This window comes from Chiroxiphia lanceolata, chromosome Z, assembly GCF_009829145.1.
Source record: "Chiroxiphia lanceolata isolate bChiLan1 chromosome Z, bChiLan1.pri, whole genome shotgun sequence".
In the NCBI taxonomy this organism is placed as follows: Eukaryota; Metazoa; Chordata; class Aves; order Passeriformes; family Pipridae; genus Chiroxiphia; species Chiroxiphia lanceolata.
In genome coordinates this window covers 52,107,269-52,132,125 of record NC_045671.1, presented here as the reverse complement: position 1 = coordinate 52,132,125, position 24,857 = coordinate 52,107,269, and the positions used below count along the sequence as shown (strand labels likewise).

General features: G+C 38.4%; 2 long non-coding RNA genes across 2 annotated transcripts in view; one reads left to right on the top strand and one right to left on the bottom strand.

Annotated features, from left to right (window-relative positions):
• Positions 1-4,224: 4,224 nt before the first annotated feature.
• On the bottom strand, positions 4,225-8,653 carry LOC116781195. Its single transcript, XR_004354805.1, has 2 exons — positions 8,199-8,653; positions 4,225-5,951 (listed from the first exon to the last, which is right to left on the bottom strand). It is a non-coding gene; the product is annotated as an uncharacterized LOC116781195 (long non-coding RNA).
• Positions 8,307-24,857, top strand: part of LOC116781193 — a 28,317-nt gene continuing 11,766 nt past the window's right edge. The window contains exons 1-2 of the long non-coding RNA XR_004354804.1: positions 8,307-8,600; positions 20,195-20,305. This is a non-coding gene — a long non-coding RNA (uncharacterized LOC116781193). The remainder of the gene's footprint in view (positions 8,601-20,194; positions 20,306-24,857) is intronic.

Genomic DNA, 24,857 nt, shown 5'->3' with positions numbered 1-24,857 from the left:
TCACTTCAGTGCCTGATAAAGTTATGGAGAAGATTATTTGGGGAAGTGTTGAAAAACACCTGAAAGACAACACTCTCATTGTTCACAGACAGCAGGGCTTCACGACCTGATTTCCTTCTATGACAAGGTAATCCACCTAGTTGTCAAGAGAAGTTAGTTGATGTAATCTTTTTGGATTTCAGTAAAGCTTTCAGTACTGTCTCTCACGTGCTCCTTTTGGGTAAAATGTCCAGCACATAGCTGGATAAATACATCACAGTGTGGGTGAGCAATTGGCACATGGGTGGGGCACAGAGGGTTATAGTGAATGGGGTAACATCAGACTGACAACCCGTCACTAGTGGGTTCCACAGGACTCCATCTTAGGCCCTGTGCTCTTCAATGTCTTCATAAATGGCTTGAATGCAGGACTGGAAGGGATACTAAGCAAGACTGCAGACAATGCAAAACTGGGAGGAGCTGTTGACTCCCTCAAAGGCAGGGAGGCCCTGCAGAGAGACCGTGACAAATTAAAGGACTGGACAATCATCAAGGGAAACAAGGGAAAGTGCCAGATTCTGCACCTGGAATGGGGCAACCCTGGATGTATGAACAGACTGGGGAACAAGATGCTGGAAAGCAGCTCTGCGGAAAGGGACCTGAGGGTCCTGGTCAGTGGCCAGTTGAATATGAGTCAGCAGTGCCCTGGCAGCCAGGAGGGCCAACTGTGTCCTGGGGGGCACCAGGCACAGCATTGCCAGCCAAGTGAGGGAGGGAATTACCCTGCTCTGCTCTGCACTGGGGTGGCCTCACCTTGAATATTGTGGCAGTTTGGGGCACCACAATATAAGAAAGTTATTAAGCTGTTAGAGAGTGTCCAAAGGAGGGCAACAAAGATGGTGAAGGGCCTTGAGGGGAAGCCTTATGAAGAGTGGCTGAGATCACTTTGTGTGTTCAGTCTGGAGAAGGGGAAACTGAGGAGAGGCCTCATTGCAGTCCACAGCTTCCTTGTGAGGGGAAGAGAAGGGGCACGCACTGATCTCTTCTCTGGGGTGACCAGTGACAGGACTTGAGGAAAGGCCTGAAGTTGTGTCAGGGGAGGCTTAGGTTGGATCTTATAAGAAGGTTCTTCCCCCAGAGGGTGGTTGGGTGCTGGAACAGGCTCCCCAGGTAAGCAGTCACAGCACCAAGCCTGACAGAGTTCAAGAAGCATTTGGATGATACTCTCAGGCACATGGTGTGACTGTTGGGGATGGTCGTGTGCAGGGCTAAGGGTTGGACTTGATGATCCTTGTGGGTTTCTTTCAACTCAGCATATTCTGTGAGTCTGTTCTCACACAGCTTCCACAAGCTCTGAAAGTTGCAGTCCTAGAAGACCTCTGCCAAAATCTAACCTCTCCTCTGCTGACACCAGACTGCTCAAGAGTCAATGTCTGCGATGAATATTTCTGTGTCATCTGTGTTGATATTGTGCACTCTAAAGGATTCCAAGACACACCTGGGCGGGCTGAAGACACCCTTTACTGACATGGAGTGGGAGCAGCAGCAGCAGCAGCACATCCATACTCTGCAAGTAATCTTCACCCATCCACAGTCACTCAAGAAAGATGTGCTGAATTCCTTGGAAGCTGCTGAAAGATCTGGGTGCTCATGCATGTGGTTGGAATGGGTGGTGGAGTTCTGTGTTCCACATAAATTTTTTTTTTTCTTCGTTTGTTTGTGGTTGTTGTTTTCCTGATTAATCATTCATGTCTCACAGCGGACAGGAGAAAGAGCACTGATCTTTAATGGTATTCAGTTTTTGTCTGATGGTTTGTAAAGAAAAGGATGGCACGAGAGGGGTACCCTTGCTTTGGGACAACGTGTTCCAGCATAGGAGGGCAGCCACATGCATGGAGACCTCAGCAGCCTTTTCAGTTGCAAGCAATTTTTCAGCTGTTTTTTAAGAAGGGAAAATATCACACTCATTGTTTCATAGTCTCCTTTTTTGGGTATTTAAAATAAACCCTCTTACCTGTACAGAGGGGCCATTTGCAGAACAAGCACCCGTCTCATATATTTCACGTGCAACCTTGAGGGCTTCTAGCAAGGTAATTCTCATGCTAGGATGAGCTAATCTAGCACAGGATGCTATGCCTGCTTCATTTTGCTAACAAATCAGCCTCTGCCTGCTGAAGACTGCCTGATCAGACCTATAATACATTCCCCATCAGCAGAAAGACTCATACCATCAGTGGGCCAAAGGTGAATTGCCTGGACTCAAAGTCAGAATGAATTTTTTGCAGTCCTGTTTCACCAGGCGTTCAAACCACTTCATACTGAGGAGAGAACTCCTTTAACTGTCGTCTGTATATATGCTTATAAGGGCAGAGCAGATTCTCCTTGCAAATCTGCTCCAGGTGAATGTATCAAAACTGGTAAGCAAGAGAAAAGTGTTTTGGTCAAACCTTTTGTTCTACAACATTATCACCCAGATGAAGAAGAGGTATGGAAGACCATTCTGCTACTGATGTTCCCCATGTCTATTAGCATTTATGGAGTTAAATGTATGTAGCACATGTTAAAGCACAGAGATATTCAAATTCACACGCAGTCATGGGTTATTTGGGGAGAGCAAGGAGGGGAATTAGGAATTATATCCTTGTATGTGGCTTCTGGTCCAGAAAAACATCAAGATGTTTCCAGCTAATGTCAGTTTTCGTTTGAAGAATTGCTTTGTATTTACAGTTTTCTGAATCCCTAAAGTTAAAGAGTCTAATATTAATTTAAAACCCAATAACAGTTAAAATCCCCAATTATGATTAAAGTCTACAATGAGCAAGTGTTCTAGCTTTGTTTATTGCACACGTAAATAATCATACTTCAATTAACATATTAGTGTCTATGATCTCCTCCCAGATTAAGGTTGCCTTGTTTGGTTTGGCTACTGTAAATGTGACATGAATTACACTCAGGAAAATGTGTCTTACGTGCTGGGTTTGAAGTAAATTATTTTTTTCTAATATACTTACATAACTGCCACAAGGAATTGCACTGCAGATTTAGTAATATTAAGTGTCAATTATAATTCCGTGACAATCACTTTATTGGCTATGCATATTGCTCTGTGAGGACCTACTTCTCAGTATGGAGGCCACCATATCATTAAAAATCACTGATCCTTCACTGATGACATAATTTGACTGGCAGAGAGAGGAATATTGAGGGGTTTCCTTCTACCTGCATGGAATCTGCTGTGTGTGAGAGATGAATTTCCCTTCAAATCAGACACAACATAGCAGACGGGTGGCTGTGATTTTGTATGATTTCTTTTAAGGAGTTTTACTGGAATGGTTTCTGAGCAGCTGATAGGAGTGTGCCTTAGTATGTCAAACATATATACTATGCAACCTGTAAACAATTAAAATATTTTTAGACAGTGTGTTATCAGTGAAATACTTTCAGCTGAACTGTGCCACATGCTTTTTCTCTCCACCTCCTGCTTTATGCATATGCATCCATCCATCCTTTGGTCTGCAAGTCTGACTCTGCAATAGGCTCAGAGTATTAAATTTTTGTGTTAAAAAAGGAAAAAAATGTGTTGACATAAATCCAGTGTTTCAACAGATAAAATAAGTCATATAAATTGTGTAAAATTTAGAGTAAGAGGAGAACTATAATCATACATTCTGAAAATTTTATAAACTGACAATTCAAGTTACGTGTTTTATGCTCATACACATAGTGGTAACTTATAACAAACTGTGATTCACACATAGGGAGTAAAAAAATTGAAGGTATTATATACATAATATATATTTTTCAGATGTATATCTTTATATATACACATTATGTACTTATTCCGAGAAAGAGGAAATAGATTCCAAGACTTTCTTAGCAAATTTAAATCAACATAGCTGCCTTTCCATTTCCAGTATGTAAATGAATTTTTCCCTTTTTTTATTTTTTGCTGCAAGGCACTGCAATGAACAAAGCAAAGTACCTTAAAAGAGTTTCCCTAGTAATTTCACCTTATTTCACACCTATTTAGCAGCTTTTCTTAGCCAACTGGTTTCATTGAAAATGCTGACAATGTTCACATATTAAAATTATCCATATGGCAAGGTGTGCTTTCCCCTTCAGATTCACTCTATTAACTTTAAAAATAGAAAATAGTTCTTTTTCCTTAAGACAATCAACATTCCTCAATATATATTTTTGTCTATCTCCCATTTTTTCCACACTTATTCTCCTTTTTTTTAAAAAAAATCTTTACTGAACAATAAACAACACAAATTATTCGGTCAGTTTCAGTCCAGTGGCATAAATAAGACTCTAGCAGACATGTTAGTTTTGACAAATGCTTTGTGTAAGAGAAACATACCACTGAAGGTTTAATCAGAAGCTCTAAACATTTCAGACTTGCTCAATTTTTTTCTTCAGAAGAAGTACCATTTTTTTTCATATCTTCAAAAGCTTTGCAGGAATGTTCATTTTACCCATGAGAATAGGGAGGCCATTTTTACCCGCTCCAGAAAAGAGGAAGGCATTAATAAAGAACACTTTCTTCAAGAAAAATTCAAGCAGGTTTGGCAAAACTTCTTGCTCTTGAAAGCTCATCTCAGAGGGAGCCTTAAATGTTTTAAATGCTTCCTATATGATGAGGTATCAGGACTTGCATACTGTCCATTTTGAAAGCATAAACAGCAGGTATGAAAACACAGCCTTTTATGGGATAAAAGGTTTTTTAAGATTTTATTAACACAATTTAAAAAAAAAACGCACACCATGAAAGACACCCTCCACCACGAACTATCACCCTTCTGTTTTGCTGTGCTGTTTAAATAAGTCCATTAGATGCTTGGCCAAAATTGCCCTTCATCTCATTTAGAATCATGGTTTTTTATGGCTGGGAAAGTTGAATAAGTAGTTTATCCAGAACCAAACCATGTCTTTAAATATTAAATGGAAAATCCTATTGATCCTGAGGAATTTTTGGCTTTGTTCCTTGCTATTCTGAAATTACTTTTTTAAGAATATCTGCTTTGCTGTTAGGATTGTCTTTTTCATATCACTGCTGTAGAAGCCTCGAGCCTTAAGGAACAGCTGGATTACACCCTCCATGTTCCCAAAATTAGTACCTATACTCTAATAGAATGTTTTTGTTGGGGATTTTATTTCAGTATCATCTAAAATGTCGTTTGAGGTCCTGAAATAAGGCACTGATTCTTGGATGCCCACCTCTTGCATAGCCAAGAAAAATACTATTGAGTCAAATTTATTGGAAACAGCCACCTGAAAAAATGAGGTCATAACAGAAAGGTGGGAAAAGAACGGGACATAAACTATGTTCATCAACACAGTGCAGAGCTTATGTGTGAACACAATACAAATTATGAATAGTTTTCAAGTAAAGAGTAGAACACTAAAAATATATAGACATCCACCAGATTAACACAATTTGAAAAGTAACTGTATATAGACAAAATTACTAACATGTCCTTTTAAAGGAAAGTTGTTTTTGTTATTTTTATGTTCTGGCTGAGATGAAGACACCTGAATAGAGAAGGACCAAATGCAAAATGCCTATGCCAATTTTTGTTATTTTAGGTCATTCTAGGTAGCACCAAATAAAAAGGGAACATGAGTACTGACATCCTAAATCAAAGCTGTGGTTCTCTAAGTCTCATAGATACTTTAGCATAAGAAAAAGATGTGCCACTAGACACAGCGAACAAGTCCATTACCTATTAGTGATTCTTCATGCTTTCTGAGAGTGGTTATTTGTACAAACATTTGAGTCAGAGGCAGTATATTCATCCAACAAACATATTTGGATTATATATATTTGGATTATTAGAAGTCTTGTTTGCCTGTGCCCAGTTGGTTCTTCATGAGTCTTGCGAGATGCTTGGTCTGAGAGGTATTACGCACTGAAGCTCCACAGTATCATCACAGGCTGAGCAAGTGTTTATCTTTATTAGTTCACCTTACTAATATTGCAAAAGAGAAATTAAAAATTAGTACAAAGCTCCCATTATAAACCTACTGTCAGACACAAAAGAAAAAACATGAGCTTCCCCATCTAAGCGAATCTTATTTAATTAAAAAATCTCCCACAAACAAGGAGCAAGTGAAAAATCTAAGGGAGATTCTCTGATGCACTTTGGTTCTCAACAAACACTGCAGTAGGGTTAGAGCACACTCCTCTAACATTAAAGGAGTGTAAAGAGTGTAAGGAAAACAGAGTGACATTCCCTCTCACTTGCTTAGTTGATCATGCAAAGCTTTCCAGTCCACGACTTTCTCTGTGAACCGTTTTGACCAGATCCTTGTCCTTTCCTAGTCCTGCAAAATTCACTACTGGAGCAAAGTGCTGCATGAGTGTTTAAACGTGGATGCAGCTGAGTGAAGAGTCAGAAGCCTGGATGATGCAGTCTCCACTTTGCAAAACATCCTTTGTACAAAACCATGTTTAAATTCCAAGAATGCGAGCAACAGTGCACATCTCCAGCCGAGCGCTGCTCATTCATATAAATGCAATTTCCCCTCAGCTAAAGGGTCAGTGTAGTGAGGGAAATACCAAGAGCTGGAAATAATAAGATTTGTAACCTGAACATTTTGGAACATTTTTTGCATTTGGACCTCACAGGAAGGCAGGGAGACATTTATCCTTCTCAGAGTGCTGCAACTTGGTCTTAAGTGTAAAGGATTAAGAGCAGGACTTTTTTTTTTTCATGTTAGCGATGGATATAAGAATAACGTAGAAGATTATTGAAGTAGTTGATTGGTCTCATACAAAAAACTAAAAAGGGCCAAGTACTAAATGTAAAATAAGAGCCAAAGATTTTGGACATGACCTTCAGACTTTTTAATAATGTTTAATTGCATTTTAATTAATGGTGATGTCAGAGGTCATGGGGATCTAAGTTCACAAACAACAGATGTGAAGAGGCTACAAATTATGTGAAAGGGGTCAATCCTGATTTATTTACTATATTATGTGTAGAATTTTACACATATGTATGGATTGGTAAACACAAGGTGTTTGAGATGAAGACAACACCACCCAAATCAGACTGAAAGCTTAATGAAGTGACATTTTCTTTGTTTTTTTCCTTTCCCCCCTCCTTTGTCCTTTTCAAATTCTTCGGAAATCTCTTCCCAGTAAATGAGTTCATGAAAATCTAACAATTGTCAACATTAGGGCAGGCCAGGACATAGAAAGACATGTAGTGTAGCTTCTGTGACACAGGTATCAAACTATCTACAAGGTTAAAGCAAGTTCAAGCAAGGTCACACCTTTCTCCTGAAAAGGCTTTAAAAAAAATCTGTCCCAAACCATGCTACCACAAACCACCATGAAATCCACATCAACCCATTGTGTGTAACAAAAACATCAGTTCACAGTCTAAGATTCTTTGTAGCTTTGATGAAACCTGAAACTAAACCCACAAAACCAACTGCTGAGTTGACATGACAGTGTGAGAAGAGCCAGAAGATCACTATCATGTTTTAGTTCTGCTTTTCAGAAATTTGTTCAAGATATAGAATTTCTTCTGATTGTTGAATCGCTACTTAAGGTCAGAAAATAGATTTTTTTTTTTTTTTGCTAGGGTCTAGTCTATGAAGTGAGAAATTCAGGAATTGTTCAGAGCAGTGCAATATGTGAAAAATATTATTTGAATATTTTTCTGCAGTAGCTCATTTTCTGGGATGGCTTAAATCTTAATTCTTTTTTTCTAGGCAGCCTTCTCTTTTATTTTCTATAACTGAGGACAAAGTTCATCACAGACACTAGAACGGTGGTTTTGCATCCTAATACCGATTTTGTTCTTGCTTCACCTTCTGTTGATATGTTAGCAGGCACAAACCATGACAGTTTCTTCACATTGGCAAGAAAACCATTTCTGTTTTCTGTTTTCTTTGAAAATCCCACATTTGCTGCATTTTTCAGTGTCTTCTCAATTACAGCATCTCTCACCCCAGTAGGTCCTAAAACACTGATGTACAAATGACTGCATTTCTCATGATGGCAGCATGGGTTTTTAACTCACTCTCATAAAAACCTTGAAAAGACAACTTTGTTCTTTAGCTAATGTTTTTAATTGGGCACACACTGGTTGCTAGGGTAGGACTAATTGTGAACAACTGAGCTTTTATTTATTTGCTACATTTTTTCCCTCAAAGAGAATCTGAACTCTGCTATGAGAAAATTCATATAAAGACTTGGTACATACCTTGAGTTTGTAAAAGCCTAAGAATCCTTTGTGAGATCCTGGATCCAAATCTCACTGAATTATTGATATGGGTCGGAAGCACCTCACCGTGAGTGTGTGTGTGCATGTGGGGAAGGGCTGGGCCTGGACCAGCAGGAATATGGCAAAACCTGCACACAAGGCCTGTGCTTGGGGCACAGGGCAGAGCTGGAGGGCAAGGCCTGCTGCCCACACAGAGCACAGGCAGAGCTGCAGGCCCTGCTGCCAGACTGTCAGTCAAGGCAAACCGGCCCGGCAGCCCGCCCACAGCACACCCCTGCAGCCTGTGACTGCTACAGCACAACTCCCTCTGGCCTGGAAAGCACTGCCGAGATATCCTGCCTGGGAGGGAAAACTGAGCTCCATAAATACACGAGACTCCATGTGAGCTCTCTCTCGCTCTTCTCTCTCCTCTCTCCTGTGACTTGAACGATGTGAACCATCAGACCTTGTATGGTAACCATTTTCCTTTCCTCTCTACTTCTTTCTTCTCCTTTACTCTTTTAATCTGTTTTCTTCTTTTACTCTTTTCCTTCTCCTGCGGGTAACTTAAAACCAATGAATTGTATTTTACTAAAGCTAGTATATTGATTTTTTTGTAGTGGGTATTTTCTGTGGAATGGATCTTTGTGCTGAGTGTTTTATTGAAATATTTTTTCTTGGTTGTATTTTACTCCTGTAAAACCTTTTGCCAAAATATCTTATTTTTCTCAGTAAATTAAAAGAATTTCTCTTAGAGTGTGTTACTCTTTCTCCAAATGTTAATTAGAGGTTATAATAAACCAAAAGCCTTTTAGAAAGTCTTAAATAAAATGTAACCACACTGGGAAGCTTATAAGCTTAAATCTGAAATGTAACATCCTTAAAGTGATGTTCAACAGTGTCTCATTCAATTTGCGTGAGTTGCGTACATCAGAAACCAGCATGTTTGTATGATAACTGGACAAATAAGAACTTTTATTCCATTCCAAGTGCATGTAAAAAGAAGGGTGGAAAAAAAAGACAAATGTACTATAATAGTCAAGTTCTATGAAAGGGAAGGACAATCTGAAAATGTTGACTATCCTGAAATTAGCCTTTACTTATTGAGGAGAGTTGTTTCTCAAAGCTTCTATATTCACCTAAGTGCCACAGGGAAGCTCTGTAGGACAGAAGTTCTAAACCAGCAAGAGGAGCCCAGCATGAGACCCCAATGTTTAAGCTGTTATCAGCAAATAAGATATTCAAGTACCCCATTCAGTTGTATTTCAAATATGTATTCTCTGTAGACTCCTGTTAGTAGACTAGAGTCATCCAGGAGGAATCAGTGAACCACAAACATGCTGGTATCAGTAATAGTGTTGGGTATGAAGAAGTGACCAAGGATAGGAAAAAGAGGGAGTTTTTGGTAAGTTTGGTGATCAAGACAACTCATTATCATTAATCAACAGTGTACACAGAGAAAATAACTGTAAGACAAGGAGGACCTCTGTGTTGCCTTTTGGAGATTGACAGTGATAATTTTAGCATAAGCCATTTACAAAGCAGCTGGAGATTCCCAATCTACATGTTAGTAGTCCTTCACTGAAAGATGGCCTCCCCTAGAGTACATATATGGGTGAATGCTGTTGATTTGCTTTAGCATGGAGTTAGTGTTGTCAGCTCAAACTCCTCGAAAACGTTAGTTAACTTGGGGGCTGCTGTAGAGAATCAGGATCAATTCATCTATCCTAAACTTCTCGCTAACATACAGGGAACTGCTTCTAGTTCCCAGCCAACAACCACCTAAGTGGGTTGATACCTGTAGCTACACAAATATTTGTCCATGCCTTGGCTCTCACTGCATATAAACCATGAAACATTTCACTCCATATATCCAGTAGCAATAGTCTTAACTACAATGTGTTTTGCAAAGAGTGCTTAGAAGATCCAGTTATGAATAATAGCTAGTCATAACAAAATAACACCACTTTCTAAATAAAGTACTAAAGCATTAATATACATTTTGTAAACTTGCTCGTATTAGGGACATCCTCTGGACCAGAGCAGATGATCCTGGGCCAGGAATATAGGCTGTAAAAGGACAGAAGTCCTGGGATGGAAAACTCTCTAGGAAAAAGCTGTAGCTCCTTCCTTGAATTCCACCTCCAAAGAGAAGGTGGCATGGATTTGTGGGGCAAGCTTCAGAAGCCCTTACCAGCAGGCTAGAAATCCTACTAAATTTTTCAGAAACAAAACTAATTTATTTCAAGAACGAGCTTATTATTGAACATACTGGTGAATCAAGTCTGTTGTGAGTGTCCAGTACATCTGTTTGCTAATTTTAGGTTGTAACTCAGGGCCAAAGAATGGTGTAACGTAAAGTTACATGTAAACACCAAAAGGAATTATTTCTGTCTGCATGCCATAGACATACATACCTTGGTCTGAAACAATGGGTAAAATTTCCCATTTTTCTCAAATGATATTTCCCAGTGTATCCCATGTGTATCCATTCCTAAAAGTCAACATCCAACAATTACATAAAATGGACATCTCCCTTTAAAACCTCTTGGTCCAAATAAAGACTATTTCAACAACTATATGCATTTATGTACATTTATCAAAGTAATTAAAATTGCTTGGGATTAACAGAACAAAATACTTAAGCTTTCAGGAGAACTAAGCTGGTAATTTATATATATTTTCCTAAACAAAATATTTATGTTAAGCCATTTCCCTAAAGGTATTTTTGGATATGTTCCCTGTATTTGAATAGTCATTCACTTTGCATTGGGTGTGATATGCTTTTTTCTGATGAAACTTGGGAGTTTTCTTTTGAAAAATGATGTGTCTTATAGATAGCATGAACTAAGCAATTTTAGCTACGGCAGAGCAATAAAAAACATTCCTACCATGGATTCATTGAAGGTGCAAGGACAAATACTAACCTTGGTAGCTTTATTACAGCACTTACTTAAAGGAAAGGAAAGGAAGAAAGGAAGGAAAGGGATTCATATTTGAATTGTCTCTCTGTCTTCATATGAAGAAGAAAATTTATAAACCTAAGTGGATACAGGTTTAGGAGTTAGATGCTGTCAATGTGTTTAAAAATGTTTTAGAAACAAAATATGAAACTAAATAACAGTTTGCACAAATTCCAGAATCTTCTTGCTCATTTTTAGTAATAAAAAGATATATGTTGTATATGTATATTTAGGTATAGATTCAGTCTGTTTTCATATGTACAATGGGAACATAATTGTCTATATCAAATGTAATACAAAAAATCTTTGCCTGCCCATAGAAATGGCATAAATGCAAATCCTGTTCACTTTAAGCAAACAAGAAACCTGTTGAAACTGATGGGACTGCTCCCAGAAGAAATGCAAAAAGGATTTGGCCTAGGCATATCATTTAGAATGAGCTGAGTCCTGCCTATGCAGGTGCAAAAGGCAAATAGGAACACTCAAATATAGACACCCAGTCTATACTTCACACCTCCTCCATGCGATATGGGAATTATTGTTTACTATTTAGGATTTTTTGGGGATGGGAGGGTGAGAAAAGGATTTAATAAATGTTTTCATGTTGAGCCAGGGAACCTGACCATCCTGTCAGTGAGAGGAAGCTGTAAAGCTCCCATGGGCCCTGCTCACTGGAATTTGTCAAGTGCTAAAAGCCTATGGGCTACGGTTTTAGATTTGTTTTCTTCAGCCCTGACTTCTAGTTGATCCCACTTTTAGAACTGATGCGCGGTATTTAGAATCTGGCACGGAACCAGCGATATCATTAATCCTCTCTGCTAGCTCTAGCAGAGAGCAGTTCCAGGCTAGGAGCTGTCTTCTTGTCAGCACAACTTCTTAAATACCCACAGGATGGAAAAAAGGAAAATAAATGAATTATTCAGGAATAAGTTTGGTAACCAAAGGCTGAGAGATTTTATTAAAACAAGAACAAAGCTCTTGTCATCAATTAAAGCACTTTTGTCTTTATGTAAGTGCTTAACAAAAGAAATGAAGCTATTTCTAGTCCTTCCTAAAATGCATTGGGGATATCATGATGAGTATGCTGAGCATTCAGCCCCAATTGTTGCTCTCTGCGGGTGGACACACTTGTCCCAAGTGGAACTGTCCATTCCCATCTCCACATCTGATTGCAGTACTCATTCATTACTTTAGGCTCTGTTTTGGCACCAGAACAATCACCTACCCCCAAAATTTGGTCCTGCTTTTCCCTTCACCCAAGGCCAATGAACAGAAGCATCATTCTCAAAAAAGAAGCAGAACTATTTTATCATCGAGACACTAATTCTGATATCTTCTCCTGCTCAGAGCTTATTTTCTTAGTGTAAGTTAAGACCATTATGTAAAGTTGGATGTATTTTACATTTTTAGGGGAAAAATCACAATGTGCTGTTTATTTGCTGCATTTTCTATATATATGTGCTTGAGAGTATAAGAAATAATGGGCTAGTTTATCACTATGTGTATGAAATCCACAGACTGCGCTGAGTTATTGGTTTCTGAAGGAAATAATATTATCAGGTCGCCATAATACTTAACAGTATTACATTTTAGTAGATAATTTCTGAAAAGTGCTTACTTTTGAGAAAAAAAAAACAACAACAACCAACCAATCCTGAAAGAAAAAAACCCTGGCAACAGTGCTGACTGAAAAAAATGTTTATGTTTATATCAACCCCCTCATCTAAATTATTAGACACATCACTGCTTAAAATGCAGTCACCTGACAAAACCAGTTCTAATTATTACCCCCTTGGGCTAACATTTTTCAGAGTGACTGGCTAAAGTGCACTCCAGCTCATAATTTTTATCTCTGACAGTGGAAGACATAACCTAGTTTCCTCTAATGCAAAAGTCTCTAATCTAGAGGGCAAGACCCTTTTCCGTATAACACTGAAGGGAGAAAATGCAATTTGAGCACAAGGAAATTGCCCACATAGTTTGATAGTTCTACTGTTCTCATTTTTTTTTACCCTGGATTAAATGTCTTGTTTTACTTTATGCTAAATTATGACCTAGCTTGGACTTGTATATATTGTTCATCATATTCTGGGAATTTTATACTGTAAAAACAAACAGATCTAGAAATACCAACAAACAGATCTAGCTTTCTTTTTAGCCATTAAAATTTCCAAATTACCTCATAGAGGTAAGGATATTTTCTTCTTAATGGATAGTCTGTGCTTCAGCAAGTGGCAGTTGCACACAATAAGCTTTATTCACCTCTGGGTTAATCCAGTTGTGTATCAGTACAATGTGATTGATTTCATACTGGTGTAATGCAGTAGTGAATCAGGCTCCAAGGTTTGAAAACAGAGCACTACATTAACATCTACATTTGTACCCTGACACACTGGAGAGCAGATTTGCAGATGGGCTTCATCCCAACATTGTTTCCTTGCAACACATTTTTCACCACCAAAAATAAAATAAAAAAAAAAGTCCATAACTTTGTGCTCATGAACACCACAGGGAACAAAAGTTAGAAAGTCTCTTGGATAGCGAACTCCCTGAATTATACATGCACCTACTTGAATTATACATGCAATTGAGTAGTTAGATGCTTAACTACTAATATTTGCAATAGAGGGTACCTGTCAAAATCCGGGCCTCGATGTGCAAACTAACTGCTAACAGCTTCTCAGCTGAGATGAGCAGATTTACCAGTGTGCACAGAGGGGGCTGCCTCACTCCAATTAGCAGAACCGGAATGGTACAGGCTTCCCTCCCTCCTGACATCAGGGACATTGCTGCATCTGCCCCTGGCTGAGCCTGACCAGAATGATTCATGGCAATGTTAGGAGAAATGAATTAACTTTTTTTTTTTCTTTCTTTCTTTTTTAATTTTGTTTTTGTTTTTGTGTTTGTTCAGTTCATATAGGCAGTGGCTGAATAATAAATTGCCCTCAATCTGATAAAGGCAAAAATGCTGAAGAGTTTCAAAGAAGTGAGTCAGGAATGCTGGAAGAGATGCTCTTTGTGCTGAGTTTTTATTAACAATTTTATTTCTCCTAGCCTAAGAACCACCTTTTCCTTTGTAGCTTGACAGCAGCTGCTTAACACCTTTTTTTCCAGCTGACAGGGCAGCAGGGTGAGCATGTTTATGGTTAGTATGCATTGCTTTTGTGAGCAGTGGGTGCGCCACTTCCCTCTTGAAAATACATGTCACCTTCACAATGTGAACATCTTCCATCATTTTGAGGAGTACCTAGAAATACCAGTGGCAAAAGTGCAGTCCAAATCAAGGGGAACCAAACCTATCTTCCGTTAAACCCCCATTGCTGCAATGTTTATGTTAGTCCACATTCTTCAAGTTGGACTCTACTTTAATTTTTTTTTTTAATACCAATCACAGAATCAACCAGATTGGAAAAGACCTCCGAGATCATCAAATCCAGTGTTTGGCAGAGTTTTCAGTGAATTACTGTACTTTGTGTTAGTGAGTCAGTGCTGTATGAATGGTCTCCTTTGCCTTTTTTTTAAGGACAGAGAACGAATGAATGTAAGCAGGGGCAAACAGGCGCCCAAGGCCATAATAACCAGAAAGCTTAAATTTGTGAAAATCAGTTGGGTTCAGAGTCTTGGGCAGAGAGAATTTTTTTTTTTACACACTCTTGTCTGTGTATGCACATATGTTTGCAGGATCTAGTCCTGCACTTGCACAGAACATAACAGTATTTTTTAGCATCCATGCTGCAGGCTGAAATTGCAAAAAGAACAACAGCTCTGGAGGGTGACTTTGGTTGCCTGGCTAGGGTTTTGCAGGACATGGTATGAGCTCCTGCATGAGATCATAAAATGTAGGATATTTGGTGGGTAGATTCTTGCCTAAATAAGTTTACCCTTTGCAATCAGAAGAGACAGATGAGATGTTGGATACTGAAGTACAAGCCTGGGTTTAGCTGAGCTGTGCAATCACAGTAAAATGGCATGTCCCCAGATATTACACATTATTATAAGATTTCCTTGTATTTGTGTAGTTAGTGAGGCAAGCAGGGAGATATAAAGCAAACTATTTATTTTCTACCATCAAGTATCACACCATTAGCAATTAATCTCTGAATTACCTTGGTTTTTCTTCCTGCCTGTAAGGACTTGAGCTCATAAAACGTCAGGAGAATCCTTAATGGATTTCCAAGAAAACTTCTATTCTGAAACAAGCCTGTCAATAATAAACATATCTTATATAACTGCAGTCAGGCATATCAGTGATCCTTATTCCTGGCCGTGGTGGACCCCTGCAAAGGTCAAAGAGTTGTTGATGTCACCCTGAACCATCAGTCCTCAGGCATCCTGCTCAGACATCTGCTTGTCAGCCTGCCCAGGGGCAGGAGAAGCTCAGCTCCTCTCAGACGCTGTAGAAGACACATGATTAACAGCTTTTAGTCAGTCCTGGTGAGTGAAATTATAGTCAATGCGGAAAGCTTAACACCCATTCACTAAGACATCTGTCTTCCGGTTGCTGGGTTTCATAATGGTCCATTGTTTGATATAGACTAACTGATGGCTTGCCCTTCAATGTGGCAATAAATACTGAAAGATCCCTCATAGCACTGGTGTTTAAATCCAGACTGACAAATGAGCATCTGAGGGAATAATCCTACAACAGCTCTTATGCAGCCAATGTATTGGCAAGAACTTCCAATGGGCAGGTCTCTCGAATAACCTTTGCTGAAACCCAAGCTCTAAGTAGCGAAGGGCTGAAACATGCCCAAACTCCTGGGTAGAGCCACCCAGCTAGGCTCATCAGGTTGACCACCAGCACTGACAGGTCTGAAGAAGAGCTGGAGGAAACCCCAGAGGCCAAGGAGTAATGCAAATTCTGTAATGCAGAACACTGTATGGGACACATCATGGAATGCACATCAAGAGGAAGAGATCCATAATCAGCAAACTTGATGCTTGGGGGGATTTCTGGTGGTTCTTGGAAAGGGCAGTGAACAGCATTTGAACATTTTTGAGGCGAACACCACTCCTTTGCAAAGAGTGCCTACAGGCGTGCAGTTGCATTGTTTTCACCTTCCTATTCCCCTCACTTTGGGCAGTGTCACACACTTCCATGGTGCCACAGACTCTCCTCACTCCACAGTCCCACATGAGACATGTTGCTGGTCTTCCTGAAGACCTGCTATTTGAAGCCTGGTGCTTCTGCAGTGTGAGGTGGTCTCCTTCATGGAGGAGGACAGTTGAACAGTCCAGACCTCAAAGCTCCATGTAAATGGTTTGTTAGAAGCGAAAGATTTTGGTAAATATCCAGTATTTTATAAGACAAAAGTACATTTCTCAGGACAGTGAAAAAAACCTAGTCCTTTTTCCTTTTTGTTTTTGTGAGGGCTGTGTAGACCATAAAGGAAGAAACCTTTATAATCATTTGGGCTACAAGTGGTTTGGCAGAGTAGCTGGGAAGATGAAGTGAACTTAGGTTTTGAACTTAGCCTTAATGATATGCTGTTTAATGACTGCAGAAGGGAGAAGTGTGGAAAGGAGAATCTGCTGAAGTCAGTGGGAGATCTGCAGTTCACTGAAGCCAAGATTTAATCCCAAGTCTGCTGCTGACAACAGTGTCATTGAACATCTAAAAAATATTGTGGTATGATGTCATTGTTTAGTTGGGAACAGAGTATGTCTATGTCTCATTAGTAATTCACTATATCACCTAAACAACTTAATCATCTGAGTTTTTCGTGTGTACTGGCAAAGAGCAGACTCATATATTTGAAAAGGAGGAACAGTCTTATTATATTTGAACACTTACTGGAGGATACAAAATCTCTGTACTTTCCTAGGGAGTTTTTCATTTCAGCTGCACTGTTTCTGAACCATAACCCTGGCTTAGTAATTTTCAGCTTGCTACATAAAGAATTTCACTGTTACAAATTTTCATACTTAAGAGTAGAAAACTGTAAGGAACTGAAAGAGGAAAGCAGTAACAGTTTATAGGCACAGTACTGTAGAATTATCATAATTCTGCAGTAGAGTTACTGATTTGATAGCCCTTCTTTTAACCACTTACCTGCTTTCCTTAAGTACAAATTACATGCATGTAAAAAACAACCCCATGTATGTTTCATTTACCTATTTGCTGTCCACATTCTCCTGAAGGAACTGGAAAGGTTCAGGAAGACAGGGTACAAACAGGTGCATTACATCTGACTCGCTCCAAAAGTAAGCAGAAAAAACAAAGGGAAGGCCTATGCCTACTTAAGAAGAGTATGATATAAACTTTTACTGACCTACATAATCGTTATTTAGGAGTGCAATGTAAACGGATTTCGAAGGGTAAAGACCCTTCCCAAATCTTCGTTCGCGAAGACTGGCCATACATACGTAAACGGATTTATAACAACACACTTGCTCACTTGCATACAGACCACATGAAACGCTTCAGAGTGGTTTCTCAGTGCAATCTTGCGCACTGCAATTTTTTTTGAGCAGTCCAAACATGCCCATTAAACAAACCTGAATAGGATTCAGAAAGTGCAGGGTTCTAACACTTTCCCCCAAGATCAGAGAACCACTGAGCATTCTTGTTCAATTTAAACAAAGTAAATGGCAGTTAGTATGCCCTCCCCTAATAGGCACCCCCACTGAGGACATTGTTTGAGCACCACTACGGACATGTCCCCAGTGCAGCTGGATATGTAAACAAAGACATAATCCGCCTGAAAGAATGCTCAGAGTTTGGCAGAGCTTGCTGTGTTGTTAATGTATTATGCCAAAGCAATAACAAAGACATCATTTTAAAGTTTATTTGCAAGCCCTTATTAATCAAGAAATTTTCCAGTAATCACTTCTGAAGGAAGGATCTTCCACAAAGTCACCATTTGGAGGGGAAGGTTTCCAGATTACTGTTTTTCCTAATCTGTATCCTGTTCCTCAGAGTAAATCACAATTTAGTCCAAGTTCATTTGAGACAGTAAACACACTGCTGTTATTCAATGTAAGGGAGCCTTCTGGGTTTTTGTTTTGAATTCTCTCCATTTCCTGCAAGACCAATCGGGCTTTGGGGTGCAGTTCCTCACTAAGGTGGAGATAGTCAATGTGCTGTACCTTGGCTTATTAGCAATGAATTCAAAACATTAGCAGCTATGAATTCAATATAATCATCCTGAGCATGCACAAGCCAGTATTTCCAAGTTAGGTGCTCCAAGAAAAGAAAGTAGCTTGGCAATTTTTTCAGTTTTATTGGTTGATAGTCTAAATTTTTAAAGTTTTCCTAGAATTTTTGGTACAGTCATAAAAATGGCAGAACAAGTGACAGAAGGAGATGACATTTTGAAAATCAGATTTCCATGAGCCTTCAGTCTGACAAAATCAATGGTCTGAGGTAAAACTGTGCCCAGAGGTAGATACTGGCAAGATTTGTTATAGATATGACTAATTAATAACAAATTCTAAATGTGTTTGCTTTTTTTTAAATAAAGCTCTCATAAATTAAGGAAGAAATTGTTTTAGATGTATTTAATAAGAAAGAAGACCAAAACAGAACAGGGAAAATGATGGCTGGTTATCATTTCATGTCTTCATCATAAGTAATATTCACACTGAAGAAGACATATTTTTTTAATAGTCAATGTTAGAGGAATTATTTTTGTGGGCTTTTTTTTAAAAAAAATTTTATTTCTTTTTCTTTTACAGTTGGACCATATGTTCAGTATATTTTGGTGGCTCCAAATGGAATGATGTGTACATTGTGTATGCATGTGGAATTACGTATTCATTGTGCTGTGTGCAGCTCCACTTAAAAATCACTGTTAGACTTATTTTTGTGGGTAAATTTTGGCCCTTTGCAATGCTGCTACACTGGACGCTGCTACAGCCATTTCACCAGGATATTGGATCCTTGGATATCCTGGATAAATTGTTACCATGCATGAACAGAATAGATGTATATACACTGAAAAACTCAAAATGCTTCTTGTTGCATGTAGGGCATTGGCTTGTCCCATCCTGTGATGAATTTACCACGTAGATTTGGTTCAGCTGACCATGTCTGGCAGGTTCCATGCCTCTGCATGGCTACAAATGTGCACGTCAGCTGCAACATTTCAGTTTATCATTTTGACACCCACTGAACTCAACACATCTGTGTTTAAGCAGTTTTTCAACTAAAGGGTAACGGAAACCCCATATCTGCCCTCTCAACCTAATCAGAACTATGAAGTGATTAGAAAAAAAAAAAGTGTAATTTGGTCTAGCTTGACCCTGATTCCTTTGGTGGAGCAGTTGAGGTCCTGCTAATAGAGCTGCATATTTACTATTTCACTCTGTTTTCTACAGCTCTATGCTATGGAAAAGATTCCTGCACAAAGTGTCATTCACCTTAAAACCTTTAACACTGCAGTTGCTGACTGTGCTGATATTTTCAGAGGAAAGTTCAAAATTCACTACAGTCCATGCATTCAGACCCATTGAGAACGGGCTCTCAACCTTACAGCCTGTGGTCAGGTGAAATAAAACCAGGGCAAAGCCTTTAATTTCTCAGATGTGATACCTCTGTGTGCAAAGGTGCACATGTAGTCGGGAATGGTGAGCCTCAAGTTGAGTATATAGACAGGCTTTATTTTTATAACTGTGATTTGACTGGCTGCCAGCTGACCTTCTTGGTTGTGGATCACACCCAAAGAGCCAGGTACAAGAATTCTCTTTTGTCTATGGTGTTTTGTCTTAATTTTTGAAATCTATGGATAAAAGATACTGTTAACACTGACCACAAAATATAGATGTCCTTTTGTCACAGCCATTCTGTGGTGACTATGAGAGGTTTATTATAGAATATTTGCTATGAGATCTCCATTATGTGATATTCAACCAAGGAGAAGGCACTGGCTTAACACCAAATAGTAACACGTCTGTCATTTCAGATGCTACTGCTTTTGAGACCAATGTTCAATTATAATAATTTGTTATATTTAAACTTACTTATATTATAATTTTAAACTAAAGAGCTTATTATTTCTCATATCACTGACAAGTTTTTCTCTGTTTTTTCAGTGGTCACGGCTCCCCTTCCACCACATAAAGTCACCTTCATAATGTCACTGAGATACGAACTAGTCAAGCTGGCTGAAATCTACTGATAGCTTGAAACACTGGGCTTTAATGGTATGAAATACCCCAAGTATGTAAACAAACTCCTAATACAATGCTGTAAGTCCAATTTAATTATCTCAGTGCTGAAAATACTTCCATTTTGGTCAAAGAATTGAAAAAAATTGCTCAGCTGACTGTTAAACCTCGTTTTGGATCAACAACTTGAGAGAAGTAGAACCACAAGCGAAGCATAAAGAACAAATATTCTTTCCTTCTGCTTACTGCAGTTATCTGCAAGCATAGGCCTACATCTCTGCAAATTGACCCATCTCTATTTTAGAGTTGGCAAACATGATGTCTCAAAGTTAAATAGGGAAGAAAGAAAAAAGAAGTGAGAAAATGTATGTTTAAGTTGTCTATGTTTTAATGCCTTTGACCTGGAAAACCCAAAACTTAAAAAAAACCCAAGAAGATTTAAAGTAAAAATGTGCCTTTTTTTTTTACCTGAAAAAATACTCAGTGAAGTCTGAATTTATACTTTTCATCACTAAGTAATATAAAGCCAAAGAAAAATGGATATGTACCTGTTCTTTTTTGGTTTTCTTCCTTTTTCCGCCCCCCAAAATTGTATACCAGAAACAAGGATATAAAATTTCTCTTTCTGTTTTCTGTAAAAGCAGTGGAAGGGTCATACATGAGCATTAGAACGATACCAAATTTCTGAAATAACAGATCCCTTTTACTGAAGTTTCCTTTATGTTAGTACCACAGAAGTGAAACAGTTAAATAATTTTGCCTTCTCTTGAAGCAATATATAACCTCTTCATTATTATACATAGCTTTCATGCATATTTGAAGATATAGTGATTTATCCATCTGGTTACTTATATAGTCTTGAGGTATAAACTTATATATTAGGAGTTTTAGTATATTTATGATGCATAGTCAAATGCATTTAAAAAGTAACTTATGCAATATATTAGACAGTCTTGCTCAACATATACACAGAAGCTTATGAACTGACCTAGATTTTCTGTTCTGAACTTCAAAAATAAGTGAAAACATAAGACATTGCCAAAATCCCTAATTTCCTCTACATAGGACTTACGTTGTGAAACATTTTCGTTCTATACGAAGAACTATTTGGGGGGGGGGCACACTACACAAAATTAAAATGTCTATGAAACGATTACGTGCAACAAAGGGAGTAGTACAGGAGAACAATGTAGTTTCTATGTGTGAAAATATGCACCTTAATCAAGGTGCATATTTATTGCCTGAGTTGACCACTTCAACAATTCAACTCTTTCTCTCAAATTCCCTGGAAAAGCCCTGTGTGCGTTTTGAAATCTTCTTGTGTAATGATGTCTGATTGTTAGATAACCTGCATTTCCATAACACATATTTCCACTACTTTAGAAAATTTTATGGTTTTACAGCAGTTAATTAGTTTCAAAACTTTTTAATGTAGCTTGTGCCATACTCTGTATGGTCCTAATCTGAAAAAATCTCTTGAGCACCATTTTACACATAAGTGACATTCCCCAAATCACTAAAGACTTCCAAGTGTGTTAGCACTTACATCTGGACCACATGTAATGCTCAAGGATATCTAGCTTCACAGATGCTTAAAGGTTTAGGTCATGATGAAGCCTCAGGTGGGAGTCGTAACTGAGGTATTTCCTTGTTTGCCTTATGAACACAGAGAAAAAAGAAAGTAATATGGATTACCTAAGTGATAAACTAACTACGTGCAATCCTACCTGTAGAGATAATTTTCTCATGCTAACGATTTATTGATAACAGATCACTTAGATACTGCAGAAGCATTGAGACCTGTCATCCACAGGCTCTTGATGAGATGCATGGAATTTCCTAAAGCAGAAAGATTGAAGGTAAGAATTTGACATATTGCTTAGAAGCAGAGAGCCCATACCCTGCTTTTACAGCAGTGTTGCTCTTTGAAACTAGCAAAATTTCATGATATAGTCTAGAACACAACATGGTCCACAAAAGAAAACAAAATTCAGCCTTAGATTGTATATGTTTTTTAGCTGATGGCATATCTAACAAATTTTGGTAATGGATGTGAGAAAAGAGACATGAGACATTCACATTTAAATTCAAGATATAAAGATACTGAGGCAGCAAAAATGCTGTTATTAAACTCCTGGCATGTCATACTTGCTGACGAAGAAAACCCGCTGAGAAATTCTTACTTACAGTGTATTAAGGGTTCTGTCACCTTTCACTGAAGCCCAGGTTAGGCATCTGTGACTTTCATCTCTGAACAGAAATATCTGTGAGGGCATGGAGTGGTACATTTTGCTATATGCTGAAGAGAAAGTGAAAGAGCAGAAGCAGCAGATCCTGAAAGATCTATATAGTGGTCTGAAGATCCCATTTACAGGAGTCAGTGTGCAGCTCAAAAGCAGCTTCAGGGAAAGTGGTGGTTGGAGCCGTGCTTGGAAAAATCTGTGACAAATCATATATGATCTCTGAAGTAACTTGTGTAAACTACATTTGTTTCATTTTGGAAACTGTTAAAAGCAGTCAATGATTAGTGTAGTCAGGCTGGGACTTTGATGTGCCTTAATTTTGGGTGGAAGGAGCAGTTGAAGAGACCTGGGCACATGGTTCAAGGTCTTTCCTTGAGTCTTTACAACAGGAACAGGAATAAAAAGTAGGTTGTTTTACATGATGTTTTAGCCTTCCTAGAGCCTCCAGCCCATGCCTTTATTCTGCTATCTCAAACATCAAAAGCTAGGACCCTTTCTGATTAATTACATAAAAAAATCACAGTTCAAAGATCACCCTGCCTAGTGAGGTGAGTAAAAGCAAACAGTGAGTAAAAGCAAATCCCTCATTTGGCACACAAAGGTCTTCAAAATCACACATATCCTTTATTCTATCTCTTTATAGACTATAGAACTGTTTTATTTTAAGACTTGCTTGGGAATAACTGGATATACAGGGTCATTGTCTGTTCCAAGGTCCTATTTGGATAAATATATCTTGATCAAAAGGACCAACAAATGAAAAATATACCTATCTTGGTAAAATGATGATTCTTAGAGTCAGAAAATGGATGGTCACATATCAACCCAATACCTTTTTTAAACTACTTTAAAAATTTGTGAAATCAGGAATAAACAATTCAGTCTCTCAATTAATAAGCATGTGAAGTACTGCAACAAGAGGTCTGAAACCATTAAGATAAGTAAGATATGTTGTCAAATCCCCACAAGAAAGAATTTATTGGGAGTCTTATTCCTTCTGAATAAATCTGGCTGACCAATCTTCCTTAAATATAAATAAACAAACAAATACACAAGGAGAACTTCCACCATACCAGCTTCCTACTGGATTATGGCTCAACTCTATCAGAAGCTGTAGCTGGCCTCAAACCACATTTAATTGCACAGGGACATATTTGCCAGTATTTCCAGTAAATAAATACATGCTTTTACTCAGTCTGCACTTTTGGGGAAATTTCTAGAGCTTTCATTTTCACGGTTACCACATGGGGTCAACTAGTTTTGCCAATTTTCTCCTTTCCCCCCTCCCAGCCCAGGGCTCACAGTGACTTAGGCAAGTCTTTTACTGCTTTAAAAGAGCTAAATTGTGACAGAAATTTTAAGCTGCCAAACTAATCTCAAGTAACTTTTCAAATTATGTTTGGAGGAAAGGTCATACCCTAAAACATATGATAAACAAAAGATGCATAAATGTTCACAAATTTTAGGAAACTTGGACTTTGTGTCTCTACGACATACTATTTCTTATTTAGCCACACAAAACTTGACATTCTCCCTAAGCACATAATTTTTTCATAGGCTGGAGAGGAGAGGAGAACAGAAAGGCGTGAAAGTTTAGTACTTTTCTAATTTCTCATGAGATGCTTCCTATTATGGTTGTAGGGTCAGTTTAAATACCTAGGACAGAATGACAGAAAGACAAAATGAAGATAAACAGTAGAGATTCAAAAATAGTAATTAAAAAAGCACATGAACTGTTACTGAGACAGAAGAATTCTTGTGAAAGAATGAGGCAACAGCTTGTGATGAAGGCTGGTAGTTCATCTAATAGAGTCCCTTTGCATTAACTAATCAAAACTCATATCATGGCTGTTGCATTGCTACTGGAATTGGCCCAATTTGGATGGTTAGAAATCTAATTTCCATCAGTAAGATACTCATGACCTGCTTTGCTTCTCTTGCTGTTTCTCTTTTCCTTGAGCTGTGTGAACAGTTTTTCTTCCACTGTACAGCTATGTTTTGGATGGCTCTCCACATAGCAAACACTTTAGTATCAACTCTTATCAGCCTTTTCCTTGCTAAGTGAAGCTAGTAAAACTCTCCTACATCATCTTAGTCTCTTGCATTTTCATAATGCATAATGCATTTTTACTTGCAATAGATCTTTCTTGAATAGTGGGTAACTAAATTCATAAGAGTATTGTATAAAAGCTTCGATGTATTGTTTAACTAGACTAATTATGATGTGGTCATTAATACTTCTTTCAGCACTCTTAAGTTGGGGTTATCATAGGGAGTTTTCTTCACAGCTGCTTCATCTCAAGACCCATTCTGTGATCAACTAGCTCAGCCCTGGTGATGAATAA